Source organism: Styela clava, chromosome 10, assembly GCF_964204865.1.
Source record: "Styela clava chromosome 10, kaStyClav1.hap1.2, whole genome shotgun sequence".
In the NCBI taxonomy this organism is placed as follows: Eukaryota; Metazoa; Chordata; class Ascidiacea; order Stolidobranchia; family Styelidae; genus Styela; species Styela clava.
The window spans coordinates 18,674,674-18,691,459 of NC_135259.1; the positions used below are offsets into that span (position 1 = coordinate 18,674,674).

A 16,786-nucleotide genomic window follows, 5' to 3' on the forward strand; every position below is an offset into this window, starting at 1 on the left:
ATCCCAGATGAACTAGGCGTTAGGATTTCAGGCTCTCACCCATGCGGCCCGGGTTCTATTCCCGGTCTGGGAAACTCTTCATACCAAATCATTGATTGTTACAGTTGTAAAAGCGACAGTGACTGGGTAGGTTGTTCGTGAAGAACCATGTGGCCATTACAGTGTCGGCCTTATATTAAATTAATTTTTGATAGGAATAGTTTTTCAGTGATATTTCCAACATAAAACAAAGATATCAGCTGTATACAGAAGACAGAAGTACATGAAGTATTTCAAATACCGACGAAGAAAACTATGCGGATATTACTTCAGTAGCGCTACATTGAGGTAACACCAATTTATTAGATAATACTTCTGCCAAAGTAATCGTATTCCCAGATGGTCTAGGGGTTAGGATTCCTGGCTTTCACCCAGGCGGCCCGGGTCCGATTCCCGGTCTGGGAAACTTTTCTTCAAACAAAGATCAGGTAGGTCAGTTTTAGTTTTGAAACGTCAGAAAGATAATGGTGAAGCTTTACTCTTTAGGCTGTATTTCTCGAGTGACTAAAGAATATATTACCTTAACAAAAACTTTCCAGAATGTGATTAGTGGGGTTTAACCTGATAATTTATCGATTTAACTGTTGTAGTTGTTAAGGAGGATGATCGTAAAGATGCATGCAAATATGGGAATGTCACGAGTACAATAATATAACAGCACAACACTTTCACCTAACTTCAAGTCCGTGTCATTCTTTGAGATTAACGGTTAATAAGACACTGGCCAGTACGGGGATCGAACCCGCGACATTCGCGTCATTAGTACGACGCTCTAACCAACTGAGCTAACCGGCCATATGTTCTATTGAATATACTCAGCCAATTTCATTAAGACTCTTACAGTAATTGTCTTCAAAAAGGAAGTTGTGAAATGTTATTTTTTTAACTAAGAAAGTACTTTTCTCACACGAGTCAAAATCGCGCTGATAGGAAAGTACTGAAATCGCCGTTGGGCTATTCCTTGTGGAAAAGTGGAATTCGTCTAAGCATATAGAGTGAGGGAGAAGTTTTTCATTTGATATTTTAGTCACCATGGATTAATTGTGTGAAGAAACAGTAGAGGAACGAGATAGCATCTTTCAGTTACGAAGTACTAAATTCTATCAGCGACATTTGTTTTTGTAGTATCTGTTTGACTCTAGGAAACATAAATTAAAGATAGACTTGCTATTCCTTAATATTAAATGGATTTCATCCGAGGGAACACACAGATAGAAAGGATTCATTTTTTAAATAATAGACAGCGTCCCTGGGTGGGCTTGAACCACCAACCTTTCGGTACCCATCAGTATAAGAGGTAACAGCCGAACGCGCTGACCGATTGCGCCACAGAGACCGACACGGACTATGGTTTGTTAATTTGTTTTTATAAAAGATTCGAAATGTCCAATATTTTTTGGTAATCTGCATTAAATTACATTGGTTTCAAATGATTTTCTCAACACAACAAAACACATAATTTATAAATTTAAGAAAGAATTACATGAAGTATTTAAAATACTGACCTCGAAGACAGCATGGATATTAGTTCAGTGGAGAGAGTAGGTCATTTCTGCCGATATCCCAGATGAACTAGGCGTTAGGATTTCAGGCTCTCACCCATGCGGCCCAGGTTCTATTCCCGGTCTGGGAAACTCTTTATACCAAATCATTGATTGTTACAGTTGTAAAAGCGACAGTGACTGGGTAGGTTGTTCGTGAAGAACCATGTGGCCATTACAGTGTCGGCCTTATAATAAATTAATTTTTGATAGGAATAGTTTTTCAGTGATATTTCCAACATAAAACAAAGATATCAGCTGTATACAGAAGACAGAAGTACATGAAGTATTTCAAATACCGACGAAGAAAACTATGCGGATATTACTTCAGTAGCGCTACATTGAGGTAACACCAATTTATTAGATAATACTTCTGCCAAAGTAATCGTATTCCCAGATGGTCTAGGGGTTAGGATTCCTGGCTTTCACCCAGGCGGCCCGGGTTCGATTCCCGGTCTGGGAAACTTTTCTTCAAACAAAGATCAGGTAGGTCAGTTTTAGTTTTGAAACGTCAGAAAGATAATGGTGAAGCTTTACTCTTTAGGCTGTATTTCTCGAGTGACTAAAGAATATATTACCTTAACAAAAACTTTCCAGAATGTGATTAGTGGGGTTTAACCTGATAATTTATCGATTTAACTGTTGTAGTTGTTAAGGAGGATGATCGTAAAGATGCATGCAAATATGGGAATGTCACGAGTACAATAATATAACAGCACAACACTTTCACCTAACTTCAAGTCCGTGTCATTCTTTGAGATTAACGGTTATTAAGACACTGGCCAGTACGGGGATCGAACCCGCGACATTCGCGTTATTAGCACGACGCTCTAACCAACTGAGCTAACCGGCCATATGTTCTATTGAATATACTCAGCCAATTTCATTAAGACTCTTACAGTAATTGTCTTCAAAAAGGAAGTTGTGAAATGTTATTTTTTTAACTAAGAAAGTACTTTTCTCACACGAGTCAAAATCGCGCTGATAGGAAAGTACTGAAATCGCCGTTGGGCTATTCCTTGTGGAAAAGTGGAATTCGTCTAAGCATATAGAGTGAGGGAGAAGTTTTTCATTTGATATTTTAGTCACCATGGATTAATTGTGTGAAGAAACAGTAGAGGAACGAGATAGCATCTTTCAGTTACGAAGTACTAAATTCTATCAGCGACATTTGTTTTTGTAGTATCTGTTTGACTCTAGGAAACATAAATTAAAGATAGACTTGCTATTCCTTAATATTAAATGGATTTCATCCGAGGGAACACACAGATAGAAAGGATTCATTTTTTAAATAATAGACAGCGTCCCTGGGTGGGCTTGAACCACCAACCTTTCGGTACCCATCAGTATAAGAGGTAACAGCCGAACGCGCTGACCGATTGCGCCACAGAGACCGACACGGACTATGGTTTGTTAATTTGTTTTTATAAAAGATTCGAAATGTCCAATATTTTTTGGTAATCTGCATTAAATTACATTGGTTTCAAATGATTTTCTCAACACAACAAAACACATAATTTATAAATTTAAGAAAGAATTACATGAAGTATTTAAAATACTGACCTCGAAGACAGCATGGATATTAGTTCAGTGGAGAGAGTAGGTCATTTCTGCCGATATCCCAGATGAACTAGGCGTTAGGATTTCAGGCTCTCACCCATGCGGCCCGGGTTCTATTCCCGGTCTGGGAAACTCTTTATACCAAATCATTGATTGTTACAGTTGTAAAAGCGACAGTGACTGGGTAGGTTGTTCGTGAAGAACCATGTGGCCATTACAGTGTCAGCCTTATAATAAATTAATTTTTGATAGGAATAGTTTTTCAGTGATATTTCCAACATAAAACAAAGATATCAGCTGTATATAGAAGACAGAAGTACATGAAGTATTTCAAATAATGACGAAGAAAACTACGCGGATATTACTTCAGTAGCGCTACATTGAAGTAACACCAATTTATTAGATAATACTTCTGCCAAAGTAATCGTATTCCCAGATGGTCTAGGGGTTAGGATTCCTGGCTTTCACCCAGGCGGCCCGGGTTCGATTCCCGGTCTGGGAGACTTTTCTTCAAACAAAGATCAGGTAGGTCAGTTTTAGTTTTGAAACGTCAGAAAGATAATGGTGAAGCTTTACTCTTTAGGCTGTATTTCTCGAGTGACTAAAGAATATATTACCTTAACAAAAACTTTCCAGAATGTGATTAGTGGGGTTTAACCTGATAATTTATCGATTTAACTGTTGTAGTTGTTAAGGAGGATGATCGTAAAGATGCATGCAAATATGGGAATGTCACGAGTACAATAATATAACAGCACAACACTTTCACCTAACTTCAAGTCCGTGTCATTCTTTGAGATTAACGGCTAATAAGACACTGGCCAGTACGGGGATCGAACCCGCGACATTCGCGTTATTAGCACGACGCTCTAACCAACTGAGCTAACCGGCCATATGTTCTATTGAATATACTCAGCCAATTTCATTAAGACTCTTACAGTAATTGTCTTCAAAAAGGAAGTTGTGAAATGTTATTTTTTTAACTAAGAAAGTACTTTTCTCACACGAGTCAAAAGCGCTGATAGGAAAGTACTGAAATCGCCGTTGGGCTATTCCTTGTGGAAAAGTGGAATTCGTCTAAGCATATAGAGTGAGGGAGAAGTTTTTCATTTGCTATTTTAGTCACCATGGATTAATTGTGAGAAGAAACAGTAGAGGAACGAGATAGCATCTTTCAGTTACGAAGTACTAAATTCTATCAGCGACATTTGTAGTATCTGTTTGACTCTAGGAAACAGAAATTAAAGATAGACTTGCTATTCCTTAATATTAAATGGATTTCATCCGAGGGAACACACAGATAGAAAGGATTTATTTTTTAAATAATAGACAGCGTCCCTGGGTGGGCTTGAACCACCAACCTTTCGGTACCCATCAGCATAAGAGGTAACAGCCGAACGCGCTGACCGATTGCGCCACAGAGACCGACACGGACTATGGTTTGTTAATTTGTTTTTATAAAAGATTCGAAATGTCCAATATTTTTTGGTAATCTGCATTAAATTACATTGGTTTCAAATGATTTTCTCAACACAACAAAACACATAATTTATAAATTTAAGAAAGAATTACATGAAGTATTTAAAATACTGACCTCGAAGACAGCATGGATATTAGTTCAGTGGAGAGAGTAGGTCATTTCTGCCGATATCCCAGATGAACTAGGCGTTAGGATTTCAGGCTCTCACCCATGCGGCCCGGGTTCTATTCCCGGTCTGGGAAACTCTTTATACCAAATCATTGATTGTTACAGTTGTAAAAGCGACAGTGACTGGGTAGGTTGTTCGTGAAGAACCATGTGGCCATTACAGTGTCGGCCTTATAATAAATTAATTTTTGATAGGAATAGTTTTTCAGTGATATTTCCAACATAAAACAAAGATATCAGCTGTATACAGAAGACAGAAGTACATGAAGTATTTCAAATACCGACGAAGAAAACTATGCGGATATTACTTCAGTAGCGCTACATTGAGGTAACACCAATTTATTAGATAATACTTCTGCCAAAGTAATCGTATTCCCAGATGGTCTAGGGGTTAGGATTCCTGGCTTTCACCCAGGCGGCCCGGGTTCGATTCCCGGTCTGGGTAACGTTTCTTCAAACAAAGATCAGGTAGGTCAGTTTTAGTTTTGAAACGTCAGAAAGATAATGGTGAAGCTTTACTCTTTAGGCTGTATTTCTCGAGTGACTAAAGAATATATTACCTTAACAAAAACTTTCCAGAATGTGATTAGTGGGGTTTAACCTGATAATTTATCGATTTAACTGTTGTAGTTGTTAAGGAGGATGATCGTAAAGATGCATGCAAATATGGGAATGTCACGAGTACAATAATATAACAGCACAACACTTTCACCTAACTTCAAGTCCGTGTCATTCTTTGAGATTAACGGTTAATAAGACACTGGCCAGTACGGGGATCGAACCCGCGACATTCCCGTTATTAGCACGACGCTCTAACCAACTGAGCTAACCGGCCATATGTTCTATTGAATATACTCAGCCAATTTCATTAAGACTCTTACAGTAATTGTCTTCAAAAAGGAAGTTGTGAAATGTTATTTTTTTAACTAAGAAAGTACTTTTCTCACACGAGTCAAAATCGCGCTGATAGGAAAGTACTGAAATCGCCGTTGGGCTATTCCTTGTGGAAAAGTGGAATTCGTCTAAGCATATAGAGTGAGGGAGAAGTTTTTCATTTGATATTTTAGTCACCATGGATTAATTGTGTGAAGAAACAGTAGAGGAACGAGATAGCATCTTTCAGTTACGAAGTACTAAATTCTATCAGCGACATTTGTTTTTGTAGTATTTGTTTGACTCTAGGAAACAGAAATTAAAGATAGACTTGCTATTCCTTAATATTAAATGGATTTCATCCGAGGGAACTCACAGATAGAAAGGATTCATTTTTTAAATAATAGACAGCGAACCCGCGACATTCGCGTTATTAGCACGACGCTCTAACCAACTGAGCTAACCGGCCATATGTTCTATTGAATATACTCAGCTCATACTCAGATTCATTTTTTAAATAATAGACAGCGTCCCTGGGTGGGCTTGAACCACCAACCTTTCGGTACCCATCAGTATAAGAGGTAACAGCCGAACGCGCTGACCGATTGTGCCACAGAGACCGACACGGACTATGGTTTGTTAATTTGTTTTTATAAAAGATTCGAAATGTCCAATATTTTTTGGTAATCTGCATTAAATTACATTGGTTTCAAATGATTTTCTCAACACAACAAAACACATAATTTATAAATTTAAGAAAGAATTACATGAAGTATTTAAAATACTGACCTCGAAGACAGCATGGATATTAGTTCAGTGGAGAGAGTAGGTCATTTCTGCCGATATCCCAGATGAACTAGGCGTTAGGATTTCAGGCTCTCACCCATGCGGCCCGGGTTCTATTCCCGGTCTGGGAAACTCTTTATACCAAATATTTTAAATTTTTGATTTCTTTCAGAAGGATCATTAGTGAGGTTTTATATGTCAAATCATTGATTGTTACAGTTGTAAAAGCGACAGTGGCTTGGTAGGTTGTTCGTGTAGAACCATGTGGCCATTACAGTGTCAGCCTTATAATAAATTAATTTTGGATAGGAATAGTTTTTCAGTGATATTTCCAACATAAAACAAAGATATCAGCTGTATACAGAAGACAGAAGTACATGAAGTATTTCAAATAATGACGAAGAAAACTACGCGGATATTACTTCAGTAGCGCTACATTGAGGTAACACCAATTTATTAGATAATACTTCTGCCAAAGTAATCGTATTCCCAGATGGTCTAGGGGTTAGGATTCCTGGCTTTCACCCAGGCGGCCTGGGTTCGATTCCCGGTCTGGGAAACTTTTCTTCAAACAAAGATCAGGTAGGTCAGTTTTAGTTTTGAAACGTCAGAAAGATAATGGTGAAGCTTTACTCTTTAGGCTGTATTTCTCGAGTGACTACAGAATATATTACCTTAACAAAAACTTTCCAGAATGTGATTAGTGGGGTTTAACCTGATAATTTATCGATTTAACTGTTGTAGTTGTTAAGGAGGATGATCGTAAAGATGCATGCAAATATGGGAATGTCACGAGTAAAATAATATATCAGCACAACACTTTCACCTAACTTCAAGTCCGTGTCATTCTTTGAGATTAACGGTTAATAAGACACTGGCCAATACGGGGATCGAACCCGCGACATTCGCGTTATTAGCACGACGCTCTAACCAACTGAGCTAACCGGCCATATGTTCTATTGAATATACTCAGCCAATTTCATTAAGACTCTTACAGTAATTGTCTTCAAAAAGGAAGTTGTGAAATGTTATTTTTTTAACTAAGAAAGTACTTTTCTCACACGAGTCAAAAGCGCTGATAGGAAAGTACTGAAATCGCCGTTGGGCTATTCCTTGTGGAAAAGTGGAATTCGTCTAAGCATATAGAGTGAGGGAGAAGTTTTTCATTTGATATTTTAGTCACCATGGATTAATTGTGTGAAGAAACAGTAGAGGAACGAGATAGCATCTTTCAGTTACGAAGTACTAAATTCTATCAGCGACATTTGTTTTTGTAGTATTTGTTTGACTCTAGGAAACAGAAATTAAAGATAGACTTGCTTTTCCTTAATATTAAATGGATTTCATCCGAGGGAACTCACAGATAGAAAGGATTCATTTTTTAAATAATAGACAGCGTCCCTGGGTGGGCTTGAACCACCAACCTTTCTGTACCCATCAGTATAAGAGGTAACAGCCGAACGCGCTGACCGATTGCGCCACAGAGACCGACACGGACTATGGTTTGTTAATTTGTTTTTATAAAAGATTCGAAATGTCCAATATTTTTTGGTAATCTGCATTAAATTACATTGGTTTCAAATGATTTTCTCAACACAACAAAACACATAATTTATAAATTTAAGAAAGAATTACATGAAGTATTTAAAATACTGACCTCGAAGACAGCATGGATATTAGTTCAGTGGAGAGAGTAGGTCATTTCTGCCGATATCCCAGATGAACTAGGCGTTAGGATTTCAGGCTCTCACCCATGCGTCCCGGGTTCTATTCCCGGTCTGGGAAACTCTTTATACCAAATATTTTAAATTTTTGATTTCTTTCAGAAGGATCATTAGTGAGGTTTTATATGTCAAATCATTGATTGTTACAGTTGTAAAAGCGACAGTGGCTTGGTAGGTTGTTCGTGTAGAACCATGTGGCCATTACAGTGTCAGCCTTATAATAAATTAATTTTGGATAGGAATAGTTTTTCAGTGATATTTCCAACATAAAACAAAGATATCAGCTGTATACAGAAGACAGAAGTACATGAAGTATTTCAAATAATGACGAAGAAAACTACGCGGATATTACTTCAGTAGCGCTACATTGAGGTAACACCAATTTATTAGATAATACTTCTGCCAAAGTAATCGTATTCCCAGATGGTCTAGGGGTTAGGATTCCTGGCTTTCACCCAGGCGGCCCGGGTTCGATTCCCGGTCTGGAAAACTTTTCTTCAAACAAAGATCAGGTAGGTCAGTTTTAGTTTTGAAACGTCAGAAAGATAATGGTGAAGCTTTACTCTTTAGGCTGTATTTCTCGAGTGACTAAAGAATATATTACCTTAACAAAAACTTTCCAGAATGTGATTAGTGGGGTTTAACCTGATAATTTATCGATTTAACTGTTGTAGTTGTTAAGGAGGATGATCGTAAAGATGCATGCAAATATGGGAATGTCACGAGTAAAATAATATAACAGCACAACACTTTCACCTAACTTCAAGTCCGTGTCATTCTTTGAGATTAACGGCTAATAAGACACTGGCCAGTACGGGGATCGAACCCGCGACATTCGCGTTATTAGCACGACGCTCTAACCAACTGAGCTAACCGGCCATATGTTCTATTGAATATACTCAGCCAATTTCATTAGGACTCTTACAGTAATTGTCTTCAAAAAGGAAGTTGTGAAATGTTATTTTTTTAACTAAGAAAGTACTTTTCTCACACGAGTCAAAAGCGCTGATAGGAAAGTACTGAAATCGCCGTTGGGCTTTTCCTTGTGGAAAAGTGGAATTCGTCTAAGCATATAAAGTGAACGAGAAGTTTTTCATTTGATATTTTAGTCACCCTGGATTAATTGTGTGAAGAAACAGTAGAGGAACGAGATAGCATCTTTCAGTTACGAAGTACTAAATTCTGTCAGCGACATTTGTTTTTGTAGTATCTGTTTGACTCTAGGAAACAGAAATTAAAGATAGACTTGCTATTCCTTAATATTAAATGGATTTCATCCGAGGGAACACACAGATAGAAAGGATTCATTTTTTAAATAATAGACAGCGTCCCTGGGTGGGCTTGAACCACCAACCTTTCGGTACCCATCAGTATAAGAGGTAACAGCCGAACGCGCTGACCGATTGCGCCACAGAGACCGACACGGACTATGGTTTGTTAATTTGTTTTTATAAAAGATTCGAAATGTCCAATATTTTTTGGTAATCTGCATTAAATTACATTGGTTTTAAATGATTTTCTCAACACAACAAAACACATAATTTATAAATTTAAGAAAGAATTACATGAAGTATTTAAAATACTGACCTCGAAGACAGCATGGATATTAGTTCAGTGGAGAGAGTAGGTCATTTCTGCCGATATCCCAGATGAACTAGGCGTTAGGATTTCAGGCTCTCACCCATGCGGCCCGGGTTCTATTCCCGGTCTGGGAAACTCTTTATACCAAATATTTTAAATTTTTGATTTCTTTCAGAAGGATCATTAGTGAGGTTTTATATGTCAAATCATTGATTGTTACAGTTGTAAAAGCGACAGTGACTGGGTAGGTTGTTCGTGAAGAACCATGTGGCCATTACAGTGTCAGCCTTATAATAAATTAATTTTGGATAGGTATAGTTTTTCAGTGATATTTCCAACATAAAACAAAGATATCAGCTGTATACAGAAGACAGAAGTACATGACGTATTTCAAATACTGACAAAGAAAACTACGCGGATATTACTTCAGTAGCGCTACATTGAGGTAACACCAATTTATTAGATAATACTTCTGCCAAAGTAATCGTATTCCCAGATGGTCTAGGGGTTAGGATTCCTGGCTTTCACTCAGGCGGCCCGGGTTCGATTCCCGGTCTGGGAAACTTTTCTTCAAACAAAAATCAGGTAGGTCAGTTTTAGTTTTGAAACGTCAGAAAGATAATGGTGAAGCTTTACTCTTTAGGCTGTATTTCTCGAGTGACTAAAGAATATATTACCTTAACAAAAACTTTCCAGAATGTGATTAGTGGGGTTTAACCTGATAATTTATCGATTTAACTGTTGTAGTTGTTAAGGAGGATGATCGTAAAGATGCATGCAAATATGGGAATGTCACGAGTACAATAATATAACAGCACAACACTTTCACCTAACTTCAAGCCCGTGTCATTCTTTGAGATAAACGGCTAATAAGATACTGGCCAGTACGGGGATCCAACCCGCGACATTCGCGTTATTAGCACGACGCTCTAACCAACTGAGCTAACCGGCCATATGTTCTATTGAATATACTCAGCCAATTTCATTAGGACTCTTACAGTAATTGTCTTCAAAAAGGAAGTTGTGAAATGTTATTTTTTTAACTAAGAAAGTACTTTTCTCACACGTGTCAAAAGCGCTGATAGGAAAGTACTGAAATCGCCGTTGGGCTATTCCTTGTGGAAAAGTGGAATTCGTCTAAGCATATAAAGTGAGGGAGAAGTTTTTCATTTGATATTTTAGTCACCATGAATTAATTGTGTGAAGAAACAGTAGAGGAACGAGATAGCATCTTTCAGTTACGAAGTACTAAATTCTGTCAGCGACATTTGTTTTTGTAGTATCTGTTTGACTCTAGGAAACAGAAATTAAAGATAGACTTGCTATTCCTTAATATTAAATGGATTTCATCCGAGGGAACACACAGATAGAAAGGATTCATTTTTTAAATAATAGACAGCGTCCCTGGGTGGGCTTGAACCACCAACCTTTCGGTACCCATCAGTATAAGAGGTAACAGCCGAACGCGCTGACCGATTGCGCCACAGAGACCGACACGGACTATGGTTTGTTAATTTGTTTTTATAAAAGATTCGAAATGTCCAATATTTTTTGGTAATCTGCATTAAATTACATTGGTTTTAAATGATTTTCTCAACACAACAAAACACATAATTTATAAATTTAAGAAAGAATTACATGAAGTATTTAAAATACTGACCTCGAAGACAGCATGGATATTAGTTCAGTGGAGAGAGTAGGTCATTTCTGCCGATATCCCAGATGAACTAGGCGTTAGGATTTCAGGCTCTCACCCATGCGGCCCGGGTTCTATTCCCGGTCTGGGAAACTCTTTATACCAAATATTTTAAATTTTTGATTTCTTTCAGAAGGATCATTAGTGAGGTTTTATATGTCAAATCATTGATTGTTACAGTTGTAAAAGCGACAGTGACTTGGTAGGTTGTTCGTGAAGAACCATGTGGCCATTACAGTGTCAGCCTTATAATAAATTAATTTTGGATAGGAATAGTTTTTCAGTGATATTTCCAACATAAAACAAAGATATCAGCTGTATACAGAAGACAGAAGTACATGAAGTATTTCAAATAATGACGAAGAAAACTACGCGGATATTACTTCAGTAGCGCTACATTGAGGTAACACCAATTTATTAGATAATACTTCTGCCAAAGTAATCGTATTCCCAGATGGTCTAGGGGTTAGGATTCCTGGCTTTCACCCAGGCGGCCCGGGTTCGATTCCCGGTCTGGGAAACTTTTCTTCAAGCAAAGATCAGGTAGGTCAGTTTTAGTTTTCAAACGTCAGAAAGATAATGGTGAAGCTTTACTCTTTAGGCTGTATTTCTCGAGTGACTAAAGAATATATTACCTTAACAAAAACTTTCCAGAATGTGATTAGTGGGGTTTAACCTGATAATTTATCGATTTAACTGTTGTAGTTGTTAAGGAGGATGATCGTAAAGATGCATGCAAATATGGGAATGTCACGAGTACAATAATATAACAGCACAACACTTGCACCTAACTTCAAGCCCGTGTCATTCTTTGAGATTAACGGTTAATAAGATACTGGCCAGTACGGGGATCGAACCCGCGACATTCGCGTTATTAGCACGACGCTCTAACCAACTGAGCTAACTGGCCATTATTCTATCGAATATACTCAGCCAATTTCATTAAGACTCTTACAGTAATTGTCTTCAAAAAGGAAGTTGTGAAATGTTATTTTTTTAACTAAGAAAGTACTTTTCTCACACGAGTCAAAAGCGCTGATAGGAAAGTACTGAAATCGCCGTTGGGCTATTCCTTGTGGAAAAGTGGAATTCGTCTAAGCATATAGAGTGAGGGAGAAGTTTTTCATTTGATATTTTAGTCACCATGGATTAATTGTGTGAAGAAACAGTAGAGGAACGAGATAGCATCTTTCAGTTACGAAGTACTAAATTCTGTCAGCGACATTTGTTTTTGTAGTATCTGTTTGACTCTAGGAAACAGAAATTAAAGATAGACTTGCTATTCCTTAATATTAAATGGATTTCATCCGAGGGAACACACAGATAGAAAGGATTCATTTTTTAAATAATAGACAGCGTCCCTGGGTGGGCTTGAACCACCAACCTTTCGGTACCCATCAGTATAAGAGGTAACAGCCGAACTCGCTGACCGATTGCGCCACAGAGACCGACACGGACTATGGTTTGTTAATTTGTTTTATAAAAGATTCGAAATGTCCAATATTTTTTGGTAATCTGCATTAAATTACATTGGTTTTAAATGATTTTCTCAACACAACAAAACACATAATTTATAAATTTAAGAAAGAATTACATGAAGTATTTAAAATACTGACCTCGAAGACAGCATGGATATTAGTTCAGTGGAGAGAGTAGGTCATTTCTGCCGATATCCCAGATGAACTAGGCGTTAGGATTTCAGGCTCTCACCCATGCGGCCCGGGTTCTATTCCCGGTCTGGGAAACTCTTTATACCAAATATTTTAAATTTTTGATTTCTTTCAGAAGGATCATTAGTGAGGTTTTATATGTCAAATCATTGATTGTTACAGTTGTAAAAGCGACAGTGACTGGGTAGGTTGTTCGTGAAGAACCATGTGGCCATTACAGTGTCAGCCTTATAATAAATTAATTTTGGATAGGAATAGTTTTTCAGTGATATTTCCAACATAAAACAAAGATATCAGCTGTATACAGAAGACAGAAGTACATGAAGTATTTCAAATACTGACAAAGAAAACTACGCGGATATTACTTCAGTAGCGCTACATTGAGGTAACACCAATTTATTAGATAATACTTCTGCCAAAGTAATCGTATTCCCAGATGGTCTAGGGGTTAGGATTCCTGGCTTTCACTCAGGCGGCCCGGGTTCGATTCCCGGTCTGGGAAACTTTTCTTCAAACAAAAATCAGGTAGGTCAGTTTTAGTTTTGAAACGTCAGAAAGATAATGGTGAAGCTTTACTCTTTAGGCTGTATTTCTCGAGTGACTAAAGAATATATTACCTTAACAAAAACTTTCCAGAATGTGATTAGTGGGGTTTAACCTGATAATTTATCGATTTAACTGTTGTAGTTGTTAAGGAGGATGATCGTAAAGATGCATGCAAATATGGGAATGTCACGAGTACAATAATATAACAGCACAACACTTTCACCTAACTTCAAGCCCGTGTCATTCTTTGAGATTAACGGCTAATAAGACACTGGCCAGTACGGGGATCCAACCCGCGACATTCGCGTTATTAGCACGACGCTCTAACCAACTGAGCTAACCGGCCATATGTTCTATTGAATATACTCAGCCAATTTCATTAGGACTCTTACAGTAATTGTCTTCAAAAAGGAAGTTGTGAAATGTTATTTTTTTAACTAAGAAAGTACTTTTCTCACACGAGTCAAAAGCGCTGATAGGAAAGTACTGAAATCGCCGTTGGGCTATTCCTTGTGGAAAAGTGGAATTCGTCTAAGCATATAGAGTGAGGGAGAAGTTTTTCATTTGATATTTTAGTCACCATGGATTAATTGTGTGAAAAAACAGTAGAGGAACGAGATAGCATCTTTCAGTTACGAAGTACTAAATTCTGTCAGCGACATTTGTTTTTGTAGTATCTGTTTGACTCTAGGAAACAGAAATTAAAGATAGACTTGCTATTCCTTAATATTAAATGGATTTCATCCGAGGGAACACACAGATAGAAAGGATTCATTTTTTAAATAATAGACAGCGTCCCTGGGTGGGCTTGAACCACCAACCTTTCGGTACCCATCAGTATAAGAGGTAACAGCCGAACGCGCTGACCGATTGCGCCACAGAGACCGACACGGACTATGGTTTGTTAATTTGTTTTTATAAAAGATTCGAAATGTCCAATATTTTTTGGTAATCTGCATTAAATTACATTGGTTTTAAATGATTTTCTCAACACAACAAAACACATAATTTATAAATTTAAGAAAGAATTACATGAAGTATTTAAAATACTGACCTCGAAGACAGCATGGATATTAGTTCAGTGGAGAGAGTAGGTCATTTCTGCCGATATCCCAGATGAACTAGGCGTTAGGATTTCAGGCTCTCACCCATGCGGCCCGGGTTCTTTTCCCGGTCTGGGAAACTCTTTATACCAAATATTTTAAATTTTTGATTTCCTTCAGAAGGATCATTAGTGAGGTTTTATATGTCAAATCATTGATTGTTACAGTTGTAAAAGCGACAGTGACTTGGCAGGTTGTTCGTGAAGAACCATGTGGCCATTACAGTGTCAGCCTTATAATAAATTAATTTTGGATAGGAATAGTTTTTCAGTGATATTTCCAACATAAAACAAAGATATCAGCTGTATACAGAAGACAGAAGTACATGGAGTATTTCAAATAATGACGAAGAAAACTACGCGGATATTACTTCAGTAGCGCTACATTGAGGTAACACCAATTTATTAGATAATACTTCTGCCAAAGTAATCGTATTCCCAGATGGTCTAGGGGTTAGGATTCCTGGCTTTCACCCAGGCGGCCCGGGTTCGATTCCCGGTCTGGGAAACTTTTCTTCAAACAAAGATCAGGTAGGTCAGTTTTAGTTTTGAAACGTCAGAAAGATAATGGTGAAGCTTTACTCTTTAGGCTGTATTTCTCGAGTGACTAAAGAATATATTACCTTTGCAAAAACTTTCCAGAATGTGATTAGTGGGGTTTAACCTGATAATTTATCGATTTAACTGTTGTAGTTGTTAAGGAGGATGATCGTAAAGATGCATGCAAATATGGGAATGTCACGAGTACAATAATATAACAGCACAACACTTTCACCTAACTTCAAGCCCGTGTCATTCTTTGAGATTAACGGTTAATAAGACTCTGGCCAGTACGGGGATCGAACCCGCGACATTCGCGTTATTAGCACGACGCTCTAACCAACTGAGCTAACCGGCCATATGTTCTATTGAATATACTCAGCCAATTTCATTAAGACTCTTACAGTAATTGTCTCCAAAAAGGAAGTTGTGAAATGTTATTTTTTTAACTAAAAAAGTACTTTTCTCACACGAGTCAAAAGCGCTGATAGGAAAGTACTGAAATCGCCGTTGGGCTATTCCTTGTGGAAAAGTGGAATTCGTCTAAGCATATAGAGTGAGGGAGAAGTTTTTCATTTGATATTTTAGTCACCATGGATTAATTGTGTGAAGAAACAGTAGAGGAACGAGATAGCATCTTTCAGTTACGAAGTACTAAATTCTGTCAGCGACATTTGTTTTTGTAGTATCTGTTTGACTCTAGGAAACAGAAATTAAAGATAGACTTGCTATTCCTTAATATTAAATGGATTTCATCCGAGGGAACACACAGATAGAAAGGATTCATTTTTTAAATAATAGACAGCGTCCCTGGGTGGGCTTGAACCACCAACCTTTCGGTACCCATCAGTATAAGAGGTACCAGCCGAACGCGCTGACCGATTGCGCCACATAGACCGACACGGACTATGGTTTGTTAATTTGTTTTTATAAAAGATTCGAAATGTCCAATATTTTTTGGTAATCTGCATTAAATTACATTGGTTTTAAATGATTTTCACAACACAACAAAACACATAATTTATAAATTTAAGAAAGAATTACATGAAGTATTTAAAATACTGACCTCGAAGACAGCATGGATATTAGTTAAGTGGAGAGAGTAGGTCATTTCTGCCGATATCCCAGATGAACTAGGCGTTAGGATTTCAGGCTCTCACCCATGCGGCCCGGGTTCTATTCCCGGTCTGGGAAACTCTTTATACCAAATATTTTAAATTTTTGATTTCTTTCAGAGGGATCATTAGTGAGGTTTTATATGTCAAATCATTAATTGTTACAGTTGTAAAAGCGACAGTGACTGGGTAGGTTGTTCGTGAAGAACCATGTGGCCATTACAGTGTCAGCCTTATAATAAATTAATTTTGGATAGGAATAGTTTTTCAGTGATATTTCCAACATAAAACAAAGATATCAGCTGTATACAGAAGACAGAAGTACATGGAGTATTACAAATACTGACGAAGAAAACTACGCGGAT

General features: G+C 37.6%; 27 non-coding genes across 27 annotated transcripts; 8 read left to right on the plus strand and 19 right to left on the minus strand.

Annotated features, from left to right (window-relative positions):
* Positions 1-760: 760 nt before the first annotated feature.
* Trnai-aau (transfer RNA isoleucine (anticodon AAU)) lies at positions 761-834 on the minus strand. The gene has a single exon. It is a non-coding gene; the product is annotated as a tRNA-Ile (tRNA).
* A 449-nt stretch (positions 835-1,283) lies between these two features.
* Trnan-guu (transfer RNA asparagine (anticodon GUU)) lies at positions 1,284-1,375 on the minus strand. Its single transcript is given in 2 exon segments — positions 1,284-1,319; positions 1,338-1,375. It is a non-coding gene; the product is annotated as a tRNA-Asn (tRNA).
* Positions 1,376-1,971: 596 nt separating this feature from the next.
* Trnae-uuc (transfer RNA glutamic acid (anticodon UUC)) lies at positions 1,972-2,043 on the plus strand. The gene has a single exon. It is a non-coding gene; the product is annotated as a tRNA-Glu (tRNA).
* Positions 2,044-2,359: 316 nt separating this feature from the next.
* Trnai-aau (transfer RNA isoleucine (anticodon AAU)) lies at positions 2,360-2,433 on the minus strand. Its single transcript has one exon. It is a non-coding gene; the product is annotated as a tRNA-Ile (tRNA).
* Positions 2,434-2,882: 449 nt separating this feature from the next.
* On the minus strand, positions 2,883-2,974 carry Trnan-guu (transfer RNA asparagine (anticodon GUU)). The gene is given in 2 exon segments: positions 2,883-2,918; positions 2,937-2,974. It is a non-coding gene; the product is annotated as a tRNA-Asn (tRNA).
* A 596-nt stretch (positions 2,975-3,570) lies between these two features.
* Trnae-uuc (transfer RNA glutamic acid (anticodon UUC)) lies at positions 3,571-3,642 on the plus strand. The gene has a single exon. It is a non-coding gene; the product is annotated as a tRNA-Glu (tRNA).
* A 316-nt stretch (positions 3,643-3,958) lies between these two features.
* On the minus strand, positions 3,959-4,032 carry Trnai-aau (transfer RNA isoleucine (anticodon AAU)). The gene has a single exon. It is a non-coding gene; the product is annotated as a tRNA-Ile (tRNA).
* Positions 4,033-4,473: 441 nt separating this feature from the next.
* Positions 4,474-4,565, minus strand: Trnan-guu (transfer RNA asparagine (anticodon GUU)). The gene is given in 2 exon segments: positions 4,474-4,509; positions 4,528-4,565. It is a non-coding gene; the product is annotated as a tRNA-Asn (tRNA).
* A 984-nt stretch (positions 4,566-5,549) lies between these two features.
* Positions 5,550-5,623, minus strand: Trnai-aau (transfer RNA isoleucine (anticodon AAU)). The gene has a single exon. It is a non-coding gene; the product is annotated as a tRNA-Ile (tRNA).
* Positions 5,624-6,189: 566 nt separating this feature from the next.
* On the minus strand, positions 6,190-6,281 carry Trnan-guu (transfer RNA asparagine (anticodon GUU)). Its single transcript is given in 2 exon segments — positions 6,190-6,225; positions 6,244-6,281. It is a non-coding gene; the product is annotated as a tRNA-Asn (tRNA).
* Positions 6,282-6,934: 653 nt separating this feature from the next.
* Trnae-uuc (transfer RNA glutamic acid (anticodon UUC)) lies at positions 6,935-7,006 on the plus strand. Its single transcript has one exon. It is a non-coding gene; the product is annotated as a tRNA-Glu (tRNA).
* A 316-nt stretch (positions 7,007-7,322) lies between these two features.
* Positions 7,323-7,396, minus strand: Trnai-aau (transfer RNA isoleucine (anticodon AAU)). Its single transcript has one exon. It is a non-coding gene; the product is annotated as a tRNA-Ile (tRNA).
* A 1,192-nt stretch (positions 7,397-8,588) lies between these two features.
* Trnae-uuc (transfer RNA glutamic acid (anticodon UUC)) lies at positions 8,589-8,660 on the plus strand. The gene has a single exon. It is a non-coding gene; the product is annotated as a tRNA-Glu (tRNA).
* Positions 8,661-8,976: 316 nt separating this feature from the next.
* Trnai-aau (transfer RNA isoleucine (anticodon AAU)) lies at positions 8,977-9,050 on the minus strand. The gene has a single exon. It is a non-coding gene; the product is annotated as a tRNA-Ile (tRNA).
* Positions 9,051-9,497: 447 nt separating this feature from the next.
* Positions 9,498-9,589, minus strand: Trnan-guu (transfer RNA asparagine (anticodon GUU)). Its single transcript is given in 2 exon segments — positions 9,498-9,533; positions 9,552-9,589. It is a non-coding gene; the product is annotated as a tRNA-Asn (tRNA).
* Positions 9,590-10,242: 653 nt separating this feature from the next.
* On the plus strand, positions 10,243-10,314 carry Trnae-uuc (transfer RNA glutamic acid (anticodon UUC)). The gene has a single exon. It is a non-coding gene; the product is annotated as a tRNA-Glu (tRNA).
* Positions 10,315-10,630: 316 nt separating this feature from the next.
* Positions 10,631-10,704, minus strand: Trnai-aau (transfer RNA isoleucine (anticodon AAU)). Its single transcript has one exon. It is a non-coding gene; the product is annotated as a tRNA-Ile (tRNA).
* Positions 10,705-11,151: 447 nt separating this feature from the next.
* Positions 11,152-11,243, minus strand: Trnan-guu (transfer RNA asparagine (anticodon GUU)). Its single transcript is given in 2 exon segments — positions 11,152-11,187; positions 11,206-11,243. It is a non-coding gene; the product is annotated as a tRNA-Asn (tRNA).
* Positions 11,244-11,896: 653 nt separating this feature from the next.
* Trnae-uuc (transfer RNA glutamic acid (anticodon UUC)) lies at positions 11,897-11,968 on the plus strand. The gene has a single exon. It is a non-coding gene; the product is annotated as a tRNA-Glu (tRNA).
* A 316-nt stretch (positions 11,969-12,284) lies between these two features.
* On the minus strand, positions 12,285-12,358 carry Trnai-aau (transfer RNA isoleucine (anticodon AAU)). The gene has a single exon. It is a non-coding gene; the product is annotated as a tRNA-Ile (tRNA).
* Positions 12,359-12,804: 446 nt separating this feature from the next.
* On the minus strand, positions 12,805-12,896 carry Trnan-guu (transfer RNA asparagine (anticodon GUU)). The gene is given in 2 exon segments: positions 12,805-12,840; positions 12,859-12,896. It is a non-coding gene; the product is annotated as a tRNA-Asn (tRNA).
* A 652-nt stretch (positions 12,897-13,548) lies between these two features.
* Trnae-uuc (transfer RNA glutamic acid (anticodon UUC)) lies at positions 13,549-13,620 on the plus strand. The gene has a single exon. It is a non-coding gene; the product is annotated as a tRNA-Glu (tRNA).
* Positions 13,621-13,936: 316 nt separating this feature from the next.
* Positions 13,937-14,010, minus strand: Trnai-aau (transfer RNA isoleucine (anticodon AAU)). The gene has a single exon. It is a non-coding gene; the product is annotated as a tRNA-Ile (tRNA).
* A 447-nt stretch (positions 14,011-14,457) lies between these two features.
* On the minus strand, positions 14,458-14,549 carry Trnan-guu (transfer RNA asparagine (anticodon GUU)). The gene is given in 2 exon segments: positions 14,458-14,493; positions 14,512-14,549. It is a non-coding gene; the product is annotated as a tRNA-Asn (tRNA).
* A 653-nt stretch (positions 14,550-15,202) lies between these two features.
* Positions 15,203-15,274, plus strand: Trnae-uuc (transfer RNA glutamic acid (anticodon UUC)). Its single transcript has one exon. It is a non-coding gene; the product is annotated as a tRNA-Glu (tRNA).
* A 316-nt stretch (positions 15,275-15,590) lies between these two features.
* On the minus strand, positions 15,591-15,664 carry Trnai-aau (transfer RNA isoleucine (anticodon AAU)). The gene has a single exon. It is a non-coding gene; the product is annotated as a tRNA-Ile (tRNA).
* A 447-nt stretch (positions 15,665-16,111) lies between these two features.
* Trnat-ggu (transfer RNA threonine (anticodon GGU)) lies at positions 16,112-16,203 on the minus strand. The gene is given in 2 exon segments: positions 16,112-16,147; positions 16,166-16,203. It is a non-coding gene; the product is annotated as a tRNA-Thr (tRNA).
* Between the last annotated feature and the right edge of the window lie 583 nt (positions 16,204-16,786).